Genomic DNA, 20,961 nt, shown 5'->3' with positions numbered 1-20,961 from the left:
TATGGTGCATCTCTAGATTTCAAGGATCAATGATTTTTTAAATATCTCTTGCATTCACATAGCCTCAGCCTCACATGTATGTGGTCTTGAACAGGGTTGATGGATAATCTCTATCCAAGCAATCTTGTCTTGGCCCCTTAACATCTGACAGCTCTAATGTGAGTCCCAGGCCTTTCCAGAATTTACAAGCCCCCAGTTCTGCAGAAATATAAATGATGTACTATCTTTTACTTTCATTTGGCAAAGGAACTTGCAATGCTTGAAGTATTTTATCATTTATAGTTATTTTCCGTGCATTGAGTACTTATTACAGCTATCTATGCAAATGTTGGGCATATAAAAAAGTGAAGAACAACAAATTTTGATTGAAGATGTTGGTGTGGGATCTTCTGCACCAATAGGAGCAAATAAACAAACAAGTGAAGATGACACAAAGATTCCATATTCGGTATATTCAAGCCTTTGTACTATTTAGGAAACAAACATTCGTACATGTCCTCCAATTTTGTTTTGCACGTGTGCTCAGTTTGTTGTTTCCAAATGCGTTAGATCTGGTGTTTGCGTTTGGCTAATTAGAGAATCAAACTAACATGCAAAGTTGAAGTTACAAGCAGTTATAAAATCAAATCAATTATTACTTTGTTAGAAATTTTACTTGATTTATTAAAATTTGTGAGTAGGGGTAATTATAGTTAGAATTTTGCAACAGCTTGACCTATCCTTAAAATAGGCAAAAGCTTCTCAGTTCAGTCAATAAGGATTATAATGTGTATATTATTGAAAGGGAAGTGTATGTGGAACTATAAATACATAAACCATCAGGGAACATGTTTATGGTTTTCATTTTTGTAATGTTTACTGCATTTTCAAATAATGTATCATCTTCATGAGGTGGTGTTGGTTATTATATTTTGGAAAATATAGATGGTATTTACATGTTTCTAATAGTTGTATGTTGATGAGTTATTTGGTGCATTCAAAGTACTTAGTCAAGCAGTTTATGCTGCTCAACTATCCATACAATAAAACCTCCTCATTTGGTATACAGTAAAATATTCTCATTCAGTCATTCCTCGACTGGAATTCGTTGTTCCATTAATTGTTTGGTTGGTTGAGAGAAAACCCCACTGAATCCAATCTATGCACTGATTGCGGGAGTGCTACATAAAAAAATGTGTCTAAACATAACATATGACAAGTTCCTGACATGCACCTTAGGTTTAGCATTTTTTTCTTAACAAATATGTTCTTGTGCTTCCTAGCTCATGTTTACATACTTTAAATTAACTTGTTTTCTTAATGCTTTTTAATTGCTTTGTTTTTTAAAATAATGGAAAATTCTTCTGTTTAGGTTCGTTTTCTGGAGTGGGCATGTGATTTGGAGGGTTTTGTTCTATAAGGCTATGGTGATTCTGCCATTGCTCAAGGATGTTGTCCAGTCAATGGAAGAAACAATCAATAGCTAGAGAAGGTAGCTGCATTCTATGATTTCAGTGAATTTAGATCTTTAGTATGTGCTTCTTGGTATAAAATTATTTATAGATTCATTCATTTGATCTAAACAGGATGCAGCTATCTAATATCTATGACATTCTAGTAGATATTTGAGCATATTTACAAACTATTGTTGTAGAATCGCCTTACCTGACCTTTGTCATAGCTATCAAGGAGCTTTCAATTAGGCTTTAGCGGAATAACAACAAATTTAAAACACCTTTCTTGTACCAAACCTCCTCCCCAACACTAGGTCAACTGATGATGATTCTCAATCACAATAATAGAAGAACAACCTATGAGTTGCTTCACCCAAAATTTGTGAGCACAAGTATGTCTATACTAGCTACTACATATATGGCCAGTGTGTAACTCGAACCATGTCAGGCCACACTACAAAACATCATTAAGCGTAGCAACACGACATGGTGCTAGGTCACAAGGAATTCTCGTGGTTCTGTGTCTGCTGCTACACTGTCATTTTGCTACTCTCCACCTTGTACTGGGCCTTCGGCTCCAAATCGATGAACTGACTCCAAATTTTGCTAGCTCCAAACAATTAATAACCTAGACCGGTGCAAAACTAAAACCTTAATGTGGCGGTACATTGTTCTCCAGATCACTTGCTAGCTACAAAATAAATTATCTGGCAGTGAAAGGCATTCTGTTAGGGTGGAAGATTATTTTGATCATTAATTATGTGTTTGTTTTGGTAGGTGTCATGCAGAGGAGCATAATACGACACAGAAGGATAGGCATCCAGCCATCACAAAACAGAAGCATGCGTGCCAATCTGCGGTTACGTGCAATAAATATAACCTTCTAGGGTAAAATAAACCAGCAACACTTATAATATAGCCGCACGCATGCACCTGTTCTATTTTTTGTTGGAATCAGATGCATTTATGATTTAAGGGGGGGTTTGTTTGAGATTATAATCTACCCAGATTATATAATCCAACAATTTTTTAACTGGTAGTAGTTCAAAAATTATTGGATAATATAATTTGGGCAGATTATAATCTCAAACAAACACCCCCTTATTATTGTACAGAGTATGAGTATCGCTTTAATAATTGTTGCAGATTTCATTCTTCTGATGTTTTGTTTGTAGTGGACAGTAACTCTTCACCCTTTTTTTCTACAACCACTTTGCAGCAGAGTGCACCTCAAAACCTATTTGCTGGAACTTCAAAGAGCCTGAGCACATTGCTAGCGAGTGCAAGGATGAGGCACTGTGCCACACTAGCATCAAAATAGGTCACTTGCCATGCGATTGTCCTACTTTATGGGCTAACGTTTGATAGTTAGAGACTTTGTCGCACGGTTTGGCATTTGTCATAGTTTGTGATATTTCCAAAATACTACAGAAAAGGTGAAAGTAGCCTAGAGGGGGGGTGAATAGGCTACACCTGAAAATTTTCACTAAAAACTTCGAAATAGGTTAAATTAAAGTTGCACTGGTGCAAACCGGTTCAGTCGATTTTAATCACGACTGAACAAGTTTGAACCTGCTCAACTTAAATTTGATAATCTATTGAACAAATGCGAAGTAGTGAAGAATATAGCTATAGATTTGCCCTACACAAAATCTACTCAAATGAATAATATGAACCAACCACTGAATATAAAGCGCTTGACAAGAACACACAAGAACACGCGATATAACCCGAGGTTCGGCAACCACCACAAAGGTGTCCTACTCCTCGTTGAGGAACCCACAAAGGGCCGGGTCTTTTCCAACCCTAATCCTCCACAAGCCGACCACAAAGGTCAAGGCAATCTCTTCTCAAATCAGCTCAAGGAGCGGGTGATACAAACTTCTTGGGGTCGTCCACAAATTTGGAGACTCCCAAGCAACCTCTAACCGTCAAGGAACACGAGGTTCCAAGAGTAACAAATCCACACACGGTTAAGTTTGCAACGAGCTCAAGAACAAGAGAATGGGAGAATCGAGATGAAATTGACAGCGAGTTCGATCGAGTTCACCTCACACCAAGGGTCCTTCAAATGATTGAAGGAGATGCGATTGCGGGTGTGAAAGGTGAAATGAATGCTCTTGTTTGAAGGTTGGTCAGCCAAGAATTCGTGGGAGAGGCAGGAGTAAATGAGAGAGAGAGAGTGTGAGGGGGTATATAAAGGATCCCCCAAAAGCTGGCAGCCGTTGGGAGAAAAGGAGCAAAAACCGGTTGAACCGGTTTTCAGACCGGTTGAACCGGTTTCTACCAGGGGGATCCCGGTCCACTGAGCTACTCAGCCGGACACTCGACCGGTTTCAAAACCGGCTGAGTAGGGACAAAATTCGGCTCAACCGGTTTCTGAAAAATATCTGCTACGACTTTTTCTGACAGCTCTGACTGTCAGACAGGTCGGAGCAGAGGTGGCAGGTGAACAGTACCGAAACCGGTTGAGCCGGTTTCAGGACCGGTTGAACCGGTTTTGAGGGCTGAAACCAAATTTTGAGTATTTTGAAGAGAACAAAAGGGGAGACTTTGTGGGAAGTAAAATTTGTTTTTCTCAAGGGCATTCATGATCTGGGAAAATGATCTCCAAGGAGTTTTCAAAAGATTTTGAACTTGGCTCGTTTCACAACTTACTTAACCGTCGCAGATCCCTCTTAATTGTATGGCGATTCCTATGACTCAAGAATTATAAATTTAGAACCACCGTTATTTCTTAGCACTTGGAGCACGCCATTTGATGTGGAATTTTAAATCCGCTGTGCTTTATACTTTTATGCTCGTAAGATCTATGCTTCTCCTGTCTGTAGAAATACTGTGTACATACTAGGAGCAAACTTGTTAGAATCCTAGTTTGTTTTGTCATTAATCACCAAAACCCTCAATTAAGGTTGATTGCACTTACAATCTCCCCATTTTTGGTGATTGATGCCAAAACAAACTAGAATGGAAATAAGAATTAAAAGTTACAAGTGCTTGCGAGATAAAATCTTTTGTGTATGTGTAGCTCCCCCTAAATATGTGCATGAGTTTTGCGATATTAACATTGACTTGATATGTCAATTTGCAACATATTTAGAGAGAGAGAACAATCAACACCATACACAAAAATGATGAGGTATGAAACATAATTGGATAGAAAGAGTAAAAACACATTCAAGCTCATTATTGCATAGCATATGATATAAAAAAAAGTTCTACAGCTATTACAATAATGAGAGCTCGTCTCATCACATCATAAAAGTGTTTATGGCTTTCGAGCCATGCATGCATCAAATAGTTATTACAGACCGAGTGTTCATTACAAAAATAAAGGGGTACTGCATAATAAACTTTCTCCCCCTTTTTGGCAACAAGAACCAAAAAGAGAGAGAGAGAAGCGCCAATCCAATGATCACCAGTGAGGAGGAGGATGATGAGGAGCGAAGAGGTGGTGCGCCAGGTCAGAGGCAAAGTGTTCCTCTCCAGACTGGGCCGGAGGAGGAGCACTGCCAGACGGGTCCTGGGGCGGAGGGTAAGAGGACGATTGGCCCGGATCCCCGTGATATGGAGGCGGGACAAACTGCTCCGGATCATCAAAATAAGTTTCTTCTTCTTCGACGTCATCAGCTGTTGAAAAAGGCACCCCATATGCCTACTGGTACCACTCGTTGACATCTGGAGGAGGAGGGTGGAGAGGTACATCAGGAGAGCGGGGGGCGAAGGGAGTACCCAAAGCGGAAGCTTGACGACGAAGGTTGTCGTCGGTCTCCCGCTGACGTCGAGCCACCTCATGGACATCTGCAGCAATATTTCGGCACATGAAGAAAGTCGCAAACCCGTGGGCCAAGCGAGCACCCATCCCACGGCCACGACCTCGACCACGACCACGACCACGTGATGTGGGAGATCCGCGGCCAGGGGAAGGGCGCGAGGCACCAGCAGCAGCAGCAGCTCCAGCACCAGCAGACGGACCCGCAGATGTATGAGCACGAGAACTGGAGGGGGCTTTCCTGAGGCGCCCTGCTGGATTGTTGGGATCAATCCAGAAAGGGGTGTATGACTGATGTCGGGTACCTTTGTCAAATCTGAACTGGGTCACGACCTCAATCATCTTCATAATGAATGGAGCATGAAGACACCCCTTCAAAGGAAAGCAGGCGGCATGAATAATTTCCTGCCATATCATGTCAAAGACATTTATCCTTTCTGAGCTGCTGGGTTTCATAAAAGAGAGCAAGACCTTGCTCTCCCCAAGAATGTTCATCTGATTACCCCCTTTTGGAATGAGGGTCATCCTGCAGAGGGAGTTGATATAACGATAATACTTATGAATGTTTGTCGACTCCCAATACTTCCCAGACTCAGAAAGATGAAGATCCTTGGCTTCATCTCTAGTAGGCTGCCGGAAATCATGAATCTTGATCTTGTCGCCAGATATATCATCGTCAGAAAAGCCAAGAATGTAAGCAAATCGACGATAGCTCACCTTATACCAACTACCTTCAATGAAGAAGTTCAGATAGGGGTAGTTGTAATGACTCTCCTCGTCAGCTAGCTTTATCCAGAGAGTGGAGTAGAATTGAGCAATAACTTCATCATTCCAATCATATTGGAATGTCATGATATTCTTCATCTGTTTCCTTTCACAGGCCCTCAGTGCCTGTGACATTTCTGGGTCCCCAATGGCTTCACAACCTTCCCAGTTGATATAACGTTGATGCAGGATAGGTTGATGCTTCTTGGGGAGAATGACGGAATTATAGAAATCCACGTGATGCAGAGTCCAAAAGCGATTTCCATCGATCCTGGCATCGCGAATGCGCAATACAGGATTTTGGAAACGAAGATCCTGGAGGAGAGCAGAGCCTCCACTGGCAGTGAAATCAGTGACTGGCTCATTGCCAGCACGCCGAGCCTCTGCCCGGTGGAGGACCAAGCCGCGAATCACAGGAGCGTGGGCCGGGGGAAGATCAACTTCATCGTCCTTCCCGCCGTCATCATCACTTGCAGGCTCCCACGCCTGCGGATTCGTCGCAGGTCGAGACCGACCGGAAGGGTTCCGGGATGTCCGACCGCGAGCACTTTGAGACCCAGAGGCCTCAGCACCCGGCATGACATTGCCGCTTCCGCGCCCTCGCTTGGATCGAGAGCGAGGTGGAGTATCTCCGTGGATTTCCTGGTCATCCGAGGAGTCGGATTCAACCACAGATGGGTTCCTTCGACGCACCATTCTAAGAAATAAGAAATAGAACCTATGATGAGCAAGGATCAAACACGTTTGAGTAGAAACGCATAAGATATTGAGCATGCACTTCAACCGTTCATATGAGTGGTTCAACTACAACGAACAATATCAAATCGCTAATCTCAACAATGTTTGTGACAAATGAAGATAATCTAAGTGTTGCAATCACTTAAACCAAAATGTACCCAACGAATGATACATTAGATAATCAAGAACGAGTAGGATCGAGTACAAGGAAATAAAATAGGGCAATACCTCGATCCGGAGATTGGGTCAAGAATTCCCAACGAGATGGAGGAAGATGGTGGAAACACGTCGGGATGAACGGATCTCCAACAACTCTTCCAAAAGTGAGAGGGCACGAGAGAGTTTTTGGAGTGGAGTGTGAAGGTGAGAGAGGGGAATGAGAGGGCGGCGGCGGCTGTAAAAAGAGACTGAGAAGGGAAGAGGAGAGAGGGAGAGATATAAAAAGGGGAAGAGTCGGCCGCCAGAAAACCGAAAACCGGTTCAACCGGTTCAAAAACCGGTTCAACCGGTTTCTGGTCAAACTGCGCAGTAAAAGCGCGCAGAAAACGGTGTTGACTGCGCGAAAATTCTGGCAGTCTGACAGCACAGACTGCAAAACTGACAGCGCAGACTGTGCAGCTGTTAGCGCAGACTGCGCGCTGACTGACGGCGCGACGGCCAAAACCGGTTCAACCGGTTTCTATACCGGTTCAACCGGTTTCCACCAGGGAGAAACCGGTTGAGTGGCCTACTCAGCCGGTTTACTCAACCAGTTTCCAGATATTGCCCGGAAGGGCTATAATAGTACTTAGCAAATATGACATGAGCTATTTTTAAAGATAAAAATGTTATTTCTCATTTCATATTGCTCAAACAATCAATTTTCAACCATCAAATTTGATCAAAATTTTAGTTATTATGTCACGTTTCGAGAATCCAAGATATTCAGTTCACTCCTAAGAAAACAAAACCTAGTCTCATCAAGGGGTTTTGTGAAGATATCGGCTAGTTGATTTTCGGTGCTCACATGAAATAGTTCGATATCTCCTTTGGCTTCGTGGTCTCTCAAGAAATGGTGTCTGATGTCAATATGTTTAGTTCTAGAGTGTTGCACCGGATTGTTTGCAAGTTTTATGGCACTCTCATTGTCACACAAAAGTGGAATTTTGTTAAACTCACAACCAAAATCTCTAAGGGTTTGCTTCATCCATAACAACTGTGCACAACATGCCCTAGCTGCTATGTATTCAGCTTCTGCAGTGGAAAGTGCAACACAATTTTGTTTCTTGGAACTCCATGACACTAAGAACCGCCCAAGGAATTGGCAAGTCCCAGTAGTGCTTTTTCGATCTACTTTGCAACCGGCATAATCTGAGTCAGAGTAGCCAAGCAAATCGAAAAGGGAGCCTTTAGGATACCATAATCCTAGGTTTTGGGTGTGGACTAAGTATCTTAGAATTCTCTTAACGGCTACAAGATGGCAATCTTTAAGATTTGCTTGAAAACGTGCACACATGCAAACACTCAACATTATATCAGGCCTAGATGCACATAAGTAAAGCAGTGATCCTATCATTGATCTATATAATTTTTGATCTACAGGTTTACCTTCCTCATTTAGGTCGAGATGTCCATTTGATGACATTGGAGTCTTGGCGTGTTTTGCTTTTTCCATGCCAAACTTCTTGAGCATATCTTGAGTATATTTAGTTTGGCATAGAAAAGTACCTTCCTTGAGTTGTTTGACTTGAAATCCCAGGAAGTATTTAAGCTCGCCCATCATAGACATCTCAAACTTGTTCATCATTACTTTGCTAAACTCTTCACAAAATTTTTCATTAGTACTACCAAATATAATGTCATCAACATATATTTGGCACACAAATAATTCGTTGTCAACTTTTCGAGTAAATAAAGTAGAGTCAGCTTTTCCTATTGTAAACTCATTCTTAATTAAAAAATCTTTAAGACAGTCATACCAAGCTCTAGGGGCTTGTTTAAGCCCGTAGAGTGCCTTGTGAAGTAGATAAACATGATTTGGCTTCTTTGGGTCTTCAAAGCCCGGTGGTTGCTCCACATATACTCTCTCTTGTAGTGGTCCATTTAGAAAAGCGCTCTTGACATCAATTTGATATAGCTTGAAATCATGGTTAGTAGCATAGGCAATTAATATTCTAATTGATTCTAACCTTGCTACCGGCGCATATGTTTCACCAAAATCAAGTCCTTCCACTTGAGTATAGCCTTGGGCAACCAACCGTGCCTTGTTTCTTGTAACCACGCCATGTTCATCTTGCTTGTTCCTGAAGACCCATTTAGTCCCAATCACATTTTGTTTGGGTCTTTGGACTAAGGACCAGACTTCATTCCTAGTGAAGTTGTTCAACTCCTCTTGCATGGCAATTATCCAATCCGGATCACCCAATGCTTCTTCAACCTTAAGTGGCTCAAGAGAGGAAACAAACGAGTAAAATTCACAAAAATTAGCTAAACGAGATCGAGTTGTTACCCCTCTCCTGATGCTACCCAGGATGTTGTCCACTGGATGATCCCTTTGAATTGTTTGATGGACTCTAGGATGAGGCACTGATGGATGTCTTTGTATTTGCTCATCCTCATCAATTACTTGATCAAGAGGCACTTCACCATCAATACTTTCTTGTTCATCTTCTACCACTGTTGGCATCCTTTGATGATTTTCTTCGTGGCTTGGATGACTTGAGGTTGATGGGTTTGCTTGGGTGGAGACTTTGTCACTCACCACCCTTGCACCCACATCAACTACCTCATTGGTCATCCATAAGGTTCCTTCTTCATCATCCCTTTCTTGAGATCTCACCTCACCTATTGCAAGTTTCTTTATGGCCTCACAAGGTAGTTCTTCATTTCCTGCAGTGTCATTAGAAACATGCCCTTGCGAGCCATTAGACTCATCAAATGTCACGTCTATCGCTATTTCAACAAGACCGGTGGTATTGTTGAAAACACGATATCCATGCGCATTTGATGCATAACCAAGCAAGAAGCCCTCGTCCACTCTAGGAGCAAACTTTGAGCTCTTGACTTTCTTGTTAAGAATAAAACATTTACAACCAAATACTCTAAAATAATCAACTTTAGGTTTGTTACCAGTGAGAAGCTCATAAGCAGTCTTTTTGTAGATCTTATGAAGATAGAGACGGTTGATTGCATGACAGGCGGTGTTGACCGCCTCTGCCCAGAAGTTGTCAGGTGTCTTGTATTCATCCAACATGGTTCTTGCAGCTTCAATTAGAGTTCGGTTCTTTCTTTCCACAACACCATTTTGTTGTGGAGTGTAAGGCACCGAGAACTCATGTTTGATTCCCTCTTCTCCTAAGAATTCTTCGACACCTGTGTTCTTGAATTCCGTCCCATTATCGCTTCTCACTTTCTTGATTTTGAGCTCAAATTCATTTTGAGCTCTCCTCATGAATTTCTTCAAAATTTCTTGAGTTTCACCTTTGTCACTCAAAAAGAAAACCCAGGTGAATCGAGAAAAATCATCAATAATGACTAAACCATACTTACTACCACCAATGCTAATGTAGGCCACAGGTCCGAAGAGGTCCATGTGAAGAAGCTCCAATGGCCTCTTTGTTGTGACCACATTCTTTGATTGATGTGGGACTCCATGTTGCTTTCCTGCTTGGCATGCGCCACAAACCCTATCTTTCTCAAATACAACATTTGTTAGTCCAATGATGTGATTATCCTTTTGAAGTTTGGCCAAATTCCTCATACCGACATGGGCTAGTCGGTGATGCCATAGCCAACCCTTGTCGGATTTTGCCACTAAACAAGTCTCAGGCGTCACTTTACTTGTTGTGAAATCAACAAGATAAAGCTTGCCCTTCAAGCGACCGGTAAAGGCAACTGAGGAGTCCTCCCTTCTAAGGATCTTCACATCCACATCCGAAAATAGGCAATTATAACCCATTCCACAAAGTTGTGAAACGGACAACAAATTATAGCTTAAAGAATCTACTAATAAAACATTTGAAAGTGATTGTTGGTCAGAGATAGGAATTTTACCAATACCAATCACCTTACTCTTGCCACTATCTCCAAACACAATTTCTTGTGCTTCTTGAGTTAGTTGCAATGTATGAAACATGTCTTTCTCCCCGGTCATGTGATTTGTACATCCACTGTCAAGCACCCAACTTGACCCACCAGAGGAGTAGACCTGCAAAACAAGTTTAGGCTATGCTTTTAGGTACCCAAATTGAATTGGGTCCTACAGTGTTAGTTATAGCCTTGGGTACCCACACACTTCTTTTCATGACTTTTCGTTTAGTGTAGGCACCCACATATTTCACAACCAATTTCCCTGAATCCCAAGTCAACATATAATCACAAAGATATGAGTGGGAAATGGGAGCATTAGATTTTTGTCCACTTGAGGATCCCACTTCCTTCATCTTACTCTTTGTGGAACTCAAGTTAACCTTTACCTGAGATGACTTGTCATTTGAGGAGTGGATCCTCCCCAAGGCATCATATAGAGTGGTTCCCTCTATGAACTTGGGGGATCTCCACCCCTTATGCACTGTGCTAGGGTTTTCCTTGGATGAGTTGAACCCAAGCCCCCTTCTTCCATTGTTGGGCTTAAGGGACTTGTACTTGGGTTCAACTTTCTTTAACCCATCATTGCTAGAGCATCTTTTCAAAATTTCTTTGACCTTCACCTGTGGGCTATTCTTCCTTGCATGGTTAGTTAGACAACAAGAAGCATGATATTTGGCACAATGTTTGCAAGAATTATCATTAGAGCTAGACTTAGATTCAAATACTAAAGAGGAGGCATTGATGTTCTTGCAATTTTCAAGTTGCACTTGAAGTTCTTGATTTTGAACATTCAAGCTTAACATGCTTGATTCAAGTGCATTCTTTTCATTTGCAAGATTAGCTATAGAGGTTTTCATGTTAATTACTTCTTTATCTTTATTTTCTATAGTTATCTTGACTAAAGAGATTTCCTTAGTTAAGACATCTAGCATTTCATCCTTTTTGTGAATCAACTCTTGAAGCTCTAGGTTTCTTTCCTGAAAGGGAATTAGGCTTACACCTAGTTCCTAAATAGTTTTGGTGGTTGAATTGCCCAACACAAATAATTGGACTAACTAGTTTGCTCTAGATTATGTGTTCTACAGGTGCCAAAGGTTCATCTACAAACATACTAGATCGACTGTCCGGAATACCGTAGATTATTCCGGACAGGAGAAGCTTTTTGGAAAAACAGGCCAAGCGCGTGAGAGCACCTAGAGGGGGGGGGGTGAATAGGTGATCCTGTAAAAGTTCAAAACTTAGGCCACAAAAACTTGTTAAGGGTTAGCACAAGTATGACCAAGTGGCTAGAGAGAACTCAAAACAAGATAACCACAAGAAAGCAATCACAGAGTTGACACGGTGGTTATCCCGTGGTTCGGCCAAGTACAAAACTTGCCTACTCCACGTTGTGGCGTCCCAACGGACGAGAGTTGCACTCAACTCCTCTCAAGTGATCCAATGATCAACTTGAATACCACGGTGTTTTTCTTTCCTTTGATCTTTTCCCGTTTGCGAGGAATCTCCACAACTTGGAGTCTCTCGCCCTTACAATTGAGTTCACAAAGAAATACGGAGTAAGGTGGGAATGAGCAACACACACAAGACTCGAAAATCAGAGCAACAACACGCACACAAGTCGCAACAAGAGCTCGCAACGCAACACAAAGAGTTCACAACTCCACAAGAGCTCTATATGCTATCACAATGAAACGAATGCGTGAGATTGATGTCTTGGTGCTTAGAAGAGTTGTAGGAATGCTTGGTGTACTCCTCCATGCGCCTAGGGGTCCCTTTTATAGCCCCAAGGCAGCTAGGAGCCGTTGAGAGCACATCTGGAAGGCTATCCTTGCCTTCTGTCGTCGGGCGCACCGGACAGTCCGGTGCACACCGGACACTGTCCGGTGCCCGATTTCTTTCCTTAACAGGCGCAGCCGACCGTTGCCGACCACTGCAGATCTGGCGCACCGGACAGTCCGGTGCACACCGGACAGTCCGGTGCTTTCTTCCGACCGTTGGCTCAGCCACGTGTCGCGCGGCGATCGCGCGGCCGACCGTTGGCCCGGCCGACCGTTGGCTCACCGGACAGTCCGGTGCACACCGGACAGTCCGGTGAATTTTAGCCGAAGTTGCCAGAGAAAAACCCGAGAGCGGCCTCTTCGGTCGAGGCAGCCTGGCGCACCGGACACTGTCCGGTGCACCACCGGACACTGTCCGGTGCACCACCGGACACTGTCCGGTGCACCACCGGACAGTCCGGTGCCCCAGACCGAAACAGCCCCTTGGCTGCACACAGCCAAGTCTTCTCTTCTCTTCTTCTTTCTGTTTCTAACACTTAGACAAATATATTAGTACACAAAACCAATGTACTAAGACTTAGAAACATACCTTTGTTGAAGATTTGCACTTTGTTCATCCATGGGCATTGATTTACATTTAAGCACTTGTGTTGACACTCAATCACCAAAATACTTAGAAATGGCCCAAGGGCACATTTCCCTTTCAATCTCCCCCTTTTTGGTGATTTATGCCAACACAACATAAAGCAACTAGAACAAGTGCAAAATCACTTCAAATAAAAACTTAAATTGATTTTGATTCAATTTTGGCATATATGGATCATCCTTTGCCACCACTTGGTGTGTTTTTGCAAATCAACTCAAATCTCTATCTCTAAGTCAAACACACATGTTGAAGCATAAAGAGAGTCATTCCAAAAGAGATTGATCAAAGATATCAAAAACTCCCCCTATTTCCCATAATCAATACTTCTCCCCACAAGAAGCCAATTTTTGACAAGAGAGACAATAAAAGCTTTTGACAAAACAAAAACTCTATTCTACTATTTTCAAAATCTCTCAAGTGGTAGCTGATCCATTTATCGCTTTGGCCTTTATTTTCTCCCCCTTGGCATCAGGCACCAAAACGGGATCAATCTTGGCCCTTTTAACCTCATTGCCTCACCAAAGTCTTCAATTAAGAGCAAATGGCAATAAGATTTCATGAGATGAACTTGGAATTAGTTACCCTCTCATCGGAGTGCAGTGGAAGTCTTTCATGGTCCAAGTCCACCTTTTCCCTTTCAATCCTCCTTCGAGACTAAATTATCAAACTCAAGCACAAGGTTAGTCTCAAAGGGTCAAGTTGTAACACATCTCCCCCTACACATGTGCATCACTTTGCAACGGACTTGTGAGGTCCAGGGAGTGTTTGTACAACTTGAGCACCATAATAAGCAACATAATGCAAAAAGGAACATGATCAAAAGCATAACTACATGTATGCTACAATTCAATCCAGGTTCCGCGAATCTAAGATATTTAGCTCACTACGCAGCCTGCAAAAGGTCTTCTCATCTAGAGGCTTGGTAAAGATATCGGCTAGCTGGTTCTCGGTGCTAACATGAAACACTTCGATATCCCCCTTTTGCTGGTGGTCTCTCAAAAAGTGATGCCGGATGTCTATGTGCTTTGTGCGGTTGTGCTCAACAGGATTCTCCGCCATGCGGATAGCACTCTCATTGTCACATAGGAGTGGGACTTTGCTCAGATTGTAGCCAAAGTCCCGGAGGGTTTGCCTCATCCAAAGTAGTTGCGCGCAACACTGACCTGCGGCAACGTACTCGGCCTCAGCGGTGGATAGGGCAACGGATGTTTGTTTCTTAGAATTCCATGACACCAGGGACCTTCCTAAGAATTGGCACGTCCCCGATGTACTCTTCCTATCGACCTTACATCCAGCATAGTCGGAGTCAGAGTATCCAACTAAGTCAAAGGTAGACCCCTTTGGATACCAGAGCCCGAAGCAAGGCGTAGCAACCAAATATCTAAGAATTCGCTTCACCGCCACTAAGTGACACTCCTTAGGATCGGATTGAAATCTAGCACACATGCATACGCTAAGCATAATATCCGGTCTACTAGCACATAAATAAAGCAAAGAACCTATCATTGACCGGTATGCTTTTTGATCAACGGACTTACCTCCTTTGTTGAGGTCGGTGTGTCCGTCGGTCCCCATCGGAGTCTTTGCGGGCTTGGCGTCCTTCATCCCAAACCGCTTTAGCAGATCTTGCGTGTACTTCGTTTGGGAGATAAAGGTGCCGTCCTTGAGTTGCTTCACTTGGAACCCAAGGAAGTAGTTCAACTCGCCCATCATCGACATCTCGAATTTCTGCGTCATCACCCTGCTAAACTCTTCACAAGACTTTTGGTTAGTAGAACCAAATATTATGTCATCAACATAAATTTGGCACACAAACAAATCACCATCACATGTCTTAGTGAAAAGAGTTGGATCGGCCTTCCCAACCTTGAAAGCATTAGCAAGTAAAAAGTCTCTAAGGCATTCATACCATGCTCTTGGGGCTTGCTTAAGTCCATAGAGCGCCTTAGAGAGCTTACACACATGGTCGGGGTACCGTTCATCCTCGAAGCCAGGGGGTTGCTCCACGTACACCTCCTCCTTGATTGGCCCGTTGAGGAAAGCGCTCTTCACATCCATTTGGAACAACCTGAAAGAATGGTGAGCGGCATATGCTAGCAAGATTCGAATTGACTCTAGCCTAGCCACAGGAGCAAAAGTCTCCTCAAAATCCAAACCTGCGACTTGGGCATAACCTTTTGCCACAAGTCGAGCCTTGTTTCTCGTCACCACCCCGTGCTCGTCCTGTTTGTTGCGGAACACCCACTTGGTTCCCACAATATTTTGCTTCGGACGAGGCACCAGTGTCCAAACTTCATTGCGCTTGAAATTGTTTAACTCCTCTTGCATGGCCAACACCCAGTCCGGATCTAGCAAGGCCTCTTCTACCCTGAAAGGCTCAATAGAAGAGACAAAGGAGTAATGCTCACAAAAATTAACTAATCGAGATCGAGTAGTTACTCCCTTGCTAATGTCACCCAGAATTTGGTCGACGGGATGATCCCTTTGAATCATCGCTCGAACTTGGGTTGGAGGTGCCGGTTGCACTTCTTCCTCCATCACTTGATTATCTTGTGCTCCCCCTTGATCAAGCGCCTCCACTTGAGGTACCTGTTCGTCATCTTTGGTTGGGGGATGCACCATAGTTGAGGAAGAAGGTTGATCTCGTTCATCTTGTTCCTGTGGCCGTACTTCTCCAATCGCCATGGTCCGTATAGCGGCCGTCGGAACATCTTCTTCATCTACATCATCACAATGAACAACTTGCTCTCTTGGAGAGCCATTAGTCTCATCAAATACAACGTCGCTAGAGACTTCAACCAAACCCGATGATTTGTTGAAGACTCTATACGCCTTTGTATTTAAGTCATAACCTAACAAAAACCCTTCTACAGCTTTGGGAGCAAACTTAGAATTTCTACCTTTCTTCACTAGAATGTAGCATTTACTCCCAAATACACGAAAGTACGATACATTGGGTTTGTTACCGGTTAGTAGCTCATACGACGTCTTCTTGAGGAGGCGATGAAGGTAGACCCTGTTGATGGCGTGGCAAGCAGTGTTAACTGCTTCCGTCCAAAAGCACTCGGGGGTCTTGAACTCTCCTAGCATCGTCCTCGCCATATCGATGAGCGTCCTGTTCTTCCTCTCTACCACACCATTCTGCTGTGGTGTGTAGGGAGCGGAGAACTCGTGCTTGATCCCTTCCTCTTCAAGGAACTCCTCCACTTGAAGGTTCTTGAACTCGGATCCGTTGTCGCTCCTTATCTTCTTCACTTTGAGCTCAAACTCATTTTGAGCTCTCCTGAGGAAGCGTTTGAGGGTCCCTTGGGTTTCGGACTTTTCCTGCAAAAAGAACACCCAAGTGAAGCGGGAAAAGTCATCAACAATAACTAAACCATACTTACTTCCTCCTATGCTCAGATAGGCGACAGGTCCGAAGAGGTCCATATGCAGCAGCTCCAGGGGTCTTGAAGTGGTCATCACGTTCTTGCTGTGATGTGCTCCTCCCACTTGTTTACCTGCCTGACAAGCTGCACAAGGTCTATCTTTTTCGAAATACACGTTAGTCAAACCTATCACATGTTCTCCCTTTAGAAGCTTGTGAAGGTTCTTCATCCCCACATGTGCTAAGCGGCGATGCCACAGCCAGCCCATGCAAGTCTTAGCCATTAAGCATGCATCTAGACCGGCCTCTTCTTTTGCAAAATCAACTAAATAAAGTTTGCTGTCTAATACACCCTTAAAAGCTAATGAACCATCGCTTCTTCTAAAGACAGACACATCTATATTTGTAAATAGACAATTATATCCCATATGACATAATTGACTCACAGATAGCAGATTGTATCCAAGACTCTCTACTAAAAATACATTAGAGATAGAATGCTCATTAGAAATCGCAATTTTACCTAAACCTTTTACCTTGCCTTGATTCCCATCACCGAATACAATTGAATCTTGGGAATCTTTATTCTTGACGTAGGAGGTGAACATCTTCTTCTCCCCCGTCATATGGTTTGTGCATCCGCTGTCGATAATCCAGCTTGAACCCCCGGATGCATAAACCTGCAAGGCAAATTTAGGCTTGGGACTTAGGTACCCAACTCTTGTTGGGTCCTACAAGGTTAGTCACAATTTCCTTAGGGACCCAAATGCAAGTTTTATCACCTTTGCATTTTGCCCCTAACTTCCTAGCAATTACTTTTCTATCCTTTCTACAAATTGCAAATGAAGCATTCAAAGCACAATAAATTGTAGAAGGTTCATTTGCTATTTTCCTAGGAGCATGAATAGCATTCTTTCTAGACACATGATGAATAGTATTTCTCTTAGGAACAACATTTCTCCTAGTAACATTTCTATCATACACATAAGAGGAACTAGGAGCAAACATGGCATGAGAGTCAAAATCATCAAAAGCATTATAACTCCTATAAGCATTTCTAGTTTGTCTCCTATCATAATACATAAAAGCATGGTTCTTTTGCACATTACTAGCCATAGGGGCCTTCCCTTTCTCCTTGGCGGGAATGGGAGCCTTATGGCTTGTTAAGTCCTTAGCTTCTCTCTTGAAGCCAAGTCCATCCTTAATTGAGGGGTGTCTACCAATTGTATAGGCATCCCTTGCAAATTTTAGCTTATCGAAATCATTCTTGCTAGTCTTAAGTTGAGCATTAAGACTAGCCAGTTCATCATTAAGCTTGGAAATTGAAACTAGGTGTTCACTACAAGCATTAATGTCAAAATCTTTACACCTAGTACAAATTTCAACATGTTCTACACAAGAATTGGATTTATTTGCTACTTCTAATTTAGCATTTAAATCATTGTTGACACCTTTCAAAGTAGAAATGGTTTCATGACAAGTAGATAGTTCAAAAGAAAGCATTTCATTTCTTTTAACTTCTAAAGCATAGGATTTTTGTGCCTCAACAAATTTATCATGCTCTTCATACAACAAATCCTCTTGCTTTTCTAAAAGTATATTCTTTTCATTCAAGGCATCAATTAACTCATTAATTTTGTCTATCTTAGATCTATCTAAGCCCTTGAACAAACATGAATAATCTACTTCATCCTCATCACTAGATTCTTCCTCACTTGAAGAAGCATAGGTAGAGTTGCGAGTACATACCTTCTTCTCCCTTGCCATAAGGCATGTGTGACGCTCGTTGGGGAAGAGGGTTGATTTGTTGAAGGCGGTGGCGGCGAGTCCCTCATTGTCGGAGTCGGACGAGGAGCAATCCGAGTCCCACTCTTTGCCTAGATGCGCCTCGCCCTTTGCCTTCTTATAATGCTTCTTCTTTTCCCTCTTGTTTCCCTTTTCCTGGTCACTTTCATTATCAGGACAGTTAGCAATAAAATGACCAAGCTTACCGCATTTGAAGCATGATCGCTTCCCCTTGGTCTTAGTCTTGCTTGGCTGTCCATTGCGACCCTTTAGCACCGTCTTGAAGCGCTTAATGATGAGAGCCATTTCTTCATCATTAAGCCCGGCCGCCTCAATTTGCACCACCTTGCTTGGTAGTGCCTCCTTGCTCCTCGATGCCTTGAGAGCAATGGGTTGAGGCTCGTGGATTGGACCGTTCAACGCGTCATCGACGTACCTTGCCTCCTTGATCATCATCCGCCCGCTTACAAATTTTCCAAGAATTTCTTCGGGCGACATTTTGGTGTACCTGGGATTCTCACGAATATTATTCACCAAATGAGGATCAAGAACAGTAAAGGACCTTAGCATTAGGCGGACGACGTCGTGGTCCGTCCATCGCGTGCTTCCATAGCTCCTTATCTTGTTGACAAGGGTCTTGAGCCGGTTGTATGTTTGAGTTGGCTCCTCGCCCCTTATCATCGCGAACCGTCCAAGCTTGCCCTCCACCAACTCCATTTTGGTGAGCAAGGTAGCGTCATTTCCCTCATGAGAGATCTTGAGGGTATCCCAGATTTGCTTGGCGTTATCCAAGCCACTCACTTTATTATATTCATCCCTGCACAATGAGGCTAGAAGAACAGTAGTAGCTTGTGCATTCTTATGGATTTGCTCATTAATGAATATAGGACTATCCGAACTATTAAAGTGCATTCCACTATCTACAATCTCCCATATGCTAGGATGGAGAGAGAATAGGTGACTACGCATTTTGTGGCTCCAAAATCCGTAGTCCTCCCCATCAAAGTGTGGGGGCTTGCCGAGTGGAATAGAAAGCAAATGTGAATTTGAACTTTGCGGAATACGAGAGTAGTCAAAAGAAAAGTTAGAATTAACCGGTTTCCTTTGTCTATCGTGGTCGTCGTCCTTTTGGGAAGAAGAGGACTCATCGCTGTCGTAGTAGACGATCTCCTTGATACGTCTTGTCTTCTTCTTCTTCCCATCTCTTCGCTTGTGGCCCGAGCCCGAGTCATTGGACTTGTCATCCCTTGGCTCGTTGACGAAGGACTCCTTCTCCTTGTCGTTGATCACAATTCCCTTCCCCTTAGGATCCATCTCTTCGGGCGGTTAGTCCCTTTCTTGAAGAGAACGGCTCCGATACCAATTGAGAGCACCTAGAGGGGGGGGGGGTGAATAGGTGATCCTGTAAAAGTTCAAAACTTAGGCCACAAAAACTTGTTAAGGGTTAGCACAAGTATGACCAAGTGGCTAGAGAGAACTCAAAACAAGATAACCACAAGAAAGCAATCACAGAGTTGACACGGTGGTTATCCCGTGGTTCGGCCAAGTACAAAACTTGCCTACTCCACGTTGTGGCGTCCCAACGGACGAGAGTTGCACTCAACTCCTCTCAAGTGATCCAATGATCAACTTGAATACCACGGTGTTTTTCTTTCCTTTGATCTTTTCCCGTTTGCGAGGAATCTCCACAACTTGGAGTCTCTCGCCCTTACAATTGAGTTCACAAAGAAATACGGAGTAAGGTGGGAATGAGCAACGCACACAAGACTCGAAAATCAGAGCAACAACACGCACACAAGTCGCAACAAGAGCTCGCAACGCAACACAAAGAGTTCACAACTCCACAAGAGCTCTATATGCTATCACAATGAAACGAATGCGTGAGATTGATGTCTTGGTGCTTAGAAGAGTTGTAGGAATGCTTGGTGTACTCCTCCATGCGCCTAGGGGTCCCTTTTATAGCCCCAAGGCAGCTAGGAGCCGTTGAGAGCACATCTGGAAGGCTATCCTTGCCTTCTGTCGTCGGGCGCACCGGACAGTCCGGTGCACACCGGACACTGTCCGGTGCCCGATTTCTTTCCTTAACAGGCGCAGCCGACCGTTGCCGACCACTGCAGATCTGGCGCACCGGACAGTCCGGTGCACACCGGACAGTCCGGTGCTTTCTTCCGACCGTTGGCTCAGCCACGTGTCGCGCGGCGATCGCGCGGCCGACCGTTGGCCCGGCCGACCGTTGGCTCACCGGACAGTCCGGTGCACACCGGACAGTCCGGTGAATTTTAGCCGAAGTTGCCAGAGAAAAACCCGAGAGCGGCCTCTTCGGTCGAGGCAGCCTGGCGCACCGGACACTGTCCGGTGCACCACCGGACACTGTCCGGTGCACCACCGGACAGTCCGGTGCCCCAGACCGAAACAGCCCCTTGGCTGCACACAGCCAAGTCTTCTCTTCTCTTCTTCTTTCTGTTTCTAACACTTAGACAAATATATTAGTACACAAAACCAATGTACTAAGACTTAGAAACATACCTTTGTTGAAGATTTGCACTTTGTTCATCCATGGGCATTGATTTACATTTAAGCACTTGTGTTGACACTCAATCACCAAAATA

The 20,961-nt window shown here is 43.6% G+C and overlaps 1 long non-coding RNA gene across 1 annotated transcript; it reads left to right on the top strand.

Moving 5' to 3' along the window:
- Positions 1–99: 99 nt before the first annotated feature.
- LOC103633446 (uncharacterized) lies at positions 100–2,407 on the top strand. Its single transcript, XR_002748808.1, has 3 exons — positions 100–448; positions 1,352–1,471; positions 2,211–2,407. It is a non-coding gene; the product is annotated as an uncharacterized lncRNA (long non-coding RNA).
- Positions 2,408–20,961: the final 18,554 nt, after the last annotated feature.

This window comes from Zea mays, chromosome 7 (assembly GCF_902167145.1).
Source record: "Zea mays cultivar B73 chromosome 7, Zm-B73-REFERENCE-NAM-5.0, whole genome shotgun sequence".
NCBI lineage: Eukaryota > Viridiplantae > Streptophyta > Magnoliopsida > Poales > Poaceae > Zea > Zea mays.
Note: the sequence above shows the minus strand (reverse complement) of the source record. Positions and strands in the feature narration are given on the sequence as shown.